The sequence below is a fragment of the Coturnix japonica genome, chromosome 1 (genome assembly GCF_054131305.1).
Source record: "Coturnix japonica strain WE chromosome 1, WE-NBRP24, whole genome shotgun sequence".
Taxonomy (NCBI): Eukaryota; Metazoa; Chordata; class Aves; order Galliformes; family Phasianidae; genus Coturnix; species Coturnix japonica.
The window spans coordinates 58,000,598-58,003,935 of NC_140663.1; positions in this window are offsets into that span (position 1 = coordinate 58,000,598).

The window sequence follows — 3,338 nt, forward strand, 5'->3', positions numbered from 1 at the left end:
TATTACAGGACTCTGCTTAATGGGATATGAAAATAGAAATGAACACCAAAGTTCCAGGCAAATTCAGTCCCTTCTGCACTATGATATGGTGCTTCCTTAAACTGAAGGACAACACAGGCTCATGGAAGATAAATGAGGATAAATGAAGCAATAAAGAGAATGGCAACGTATAAGAACATACATAAAGAAATAAACATTTATAACTTTATTGTACATGAATTACCAATGATGAAAAGTTTCCAGACTGGTAATCGTCCTTTGAAGGATAAAACCCTTCTGTGGAGCCGTAGCACTGTAAGAACATCCTCACCACCTTGTTTGGAAGAGGAAAATTTTATTGAAGTACTGCAGGACAAGTAATTTTATTTAATGAATTACTTGAAATGCAGAAAACAACTAAATATAGGCAAGTCCCAAGAAAGAGCTTTTCTCAGTGCTTGTTCAGAGACATGCACTGCTTTATTAACAGGAGGTTCATACAAAACATCACACCAACAAGCAAAATACAGCTTTTAATGATGTTCACATAAGATACAGGGAAAGCAAAAAATCAATGCAAGGAAAGAAAAAGAATGAGGTCACTTTGCACATTAATCTTTTCTGCATAGCTCTCCGTCAAGAGCTTTCAACAAAGGGGCAGCTCAGAAGAGAGACTGATCCCAGCAGGACTGAAGTCTTTGGGAAATTATACTAAAGCACGGTGTTCCCCGAGCAGGTGGAAAGTCCCATCTTAGTGTGCCATAGTAGTTACAAACAGGCAAGAGCAATTGCATGCGGGATCCTGGGAGTGCTCTTTGGGTTTCCTGTTATAAACAGTAGGCAGTTAAAGACAAGCAAACTTTAACCCTGATGATGAACTGAAGTGCTGGAAGTAATTGTTCTGAAGGCTGCAAGAGTTGTCCAGCACAGACTGTTGTGATTTGCCTAAACTTACCACATAGCCTAAAGAAGCAGTGGGAAGAAGGCTTCAGGAGATTTCCTGAAAACTTGTTCTAGGACACAAAAAGTGTCAAGGAGGTCAAATGTTTTAGGGCAGGAAGAAGTGAAAAATGTGGTCTTCTGTGATCTTGACTTACACTGTGCTTGAAAACTATGGAGAAGAGAGCTGGTTAAAGAGTAGTGGAAATTGCTTCTGTTCTTCTCACTGTGTTTCAAAAGACCAAATACCCATCGTCCAGATTTTCGGAAGGAAAGCCTCCATGCTTTTCTTCAGAAGAGATATCACTTGGAAATGAGAGCCTTCCAGCAACCAAAACTTCAGTGTTCAATTCATGGATTAATTAGGCTGAGGCTCATGTCTCATCTCTGAACTTTCTTCTGATGCTTGTGCCCCTTGCAGGCCCTCTGAGGTCCTGCTGCCCACTGGAGACCTAAGTGCAGCCTTAGAGACGCAGATATTGCTGGACCAAAGCTTGATGCTGTGGTGGTAGACACTGCAACATCCAAAACTTTCACCTTGCAAAGTAAGCCATACAGTAGTCGACCAGCTTCTACCTACTGCTCTCCCACACTGGGTAGGAAGATTTCCAGAATCACACCTAAACAGTCCAATACAGACCATGCATTCAAGCCCACTCAAGGAACTTGGAGTTATTTATCTCAGACTTCTCTTTGTGCTTTTTCTTAGCTACCTGCTTTCATTTTCAAAATCTAAGACAGCTGCAAATACAAAGACATCTCACCCCCAAAAGTGAAGGAAGTGTGAAGACTGTGCCTATACCACACTACCCTATGGGTATGGATTCCCTTACTGTCTCCTGGTACCACAGGGGCACATGCAGGACCCTGGCCAAGCACTGGGGTTGATGCAGCCCACTTGGAGCATGCTTCCTCCAGAGCCGCAATAGCAGAGCTATGCAGAAGTTGCTTTCCTGCAAGGCCACCCTGCTACAATCTCAATGTCTAAAGCACGCTGCTTCAGCTTCCTTCACTTGAGTAGCACGTGGAAGTTGAGGGAGAGGAATTTATTTCATAGTGATGCCTGTAAAGGCTGTGATTCATTTGTTGTTCCTTTTGCAAATATCCCAGCCAGGTGACTAACACAGATATATCTACTGGTGACCCAGAAAGGATTGCGATAAATTTCACAAGTAGGGGAAAGAAGAAAATGAATTAAAAGACAATGAAGTGTATATGGACTTTTACTTTCCATGTTCACTTGTTTAGCTCACAGCCTGAGCCCCAGCCAACCCAGAATTTGCTTTGAGGCTTTTTTCTACCTCTTTCCTTTCTCAGGTCAGGGTAACTGAGTATAGCTGCACCTGTGACTTCTTAAATTAGCAGTATATAAGCTCCCTATAGCCTCTGGGTCTCCCATGTGTGAGGGCTTGGGTGGCCTGTTTGCTTTCCTGTATTTTTCTTGTCCTTGTTCCAGTTCAAGCTGCTGAGACGTGGGTTGCTGGTTTTACTGCACCTTCTCGTTCCCTCAGGTAAAATGTTTGCACTTTGTGCTTGCTGGGGCACAGAGGTGGAAGGAGGGAAGTGCTGGGTGAAGCAAACCCGCCTCAGAGGTGTGGGCCTGCTGAACTCTTCTGGGGGAAGGCAGGAGACCTGCTCCTTGCTCAGAGAATAGGCTGGTAAGACTGGAGGCTGGGCTGTTCTCGAAGGGCTGGGTGTGTGCAGTTGTAAAAAATATCCATTGGTTTTGGAAAACAAAAAATCTCTTCAAGGACAGTCAGTAAAGCTGTGGCTAATGCTGAACTAATGCAAAGGACTTGGGTGCGCTGTTTTATTGTTTAAGCTCCACTGAGGTTCCCTGCCTGGTTGTGTCTGCTGTGCAAGTCTTGGGCTACTGGATGCTCTCTGCCTGTTGTTCCTGGGTGCCTGAGGGATGCTGTGCATGTCTGTGGCAGAGGAGATGTTCAGGGTGCATGGAGAAGCTGGCAGACCCCATCCCATCACCTCCCTCATGGCGATGAGCAGCAGGCCTCTGCAGAGGGGTGGGTTCTGAAGTCCTAAGTGTACTCTGTCTCCTGGCTGAAAAGCTCCAAATCTGTTTTCTAGCATTATTGGAGCCCTGGGCTTACCTTCTTAGAAACGTTCTTTTAATGAATGTGACTGCGCAACATTAAGTCTAAGCAGCCTGTGGGCTTGGACCCAGGCAAATTCTCAAGAGAGAGTTCAGTCACCTAATCCCATGTGCAGCATGCAGAGTGAGGTGGAAAAGTTCTCATTTTCCCATAGCATTCCTGCCTAGCTGCCTCAGCAGTATCAGATAGAGTGGTATCATGCACTGGCCTATATACAAGCTGATAGGTTAAAAATCCAACAACCTTATTCAGCTTGTAGCCATGAATTCCAGAGAGTGGCCCTGCATAGTTAAAAAGTCATTTCTTGAC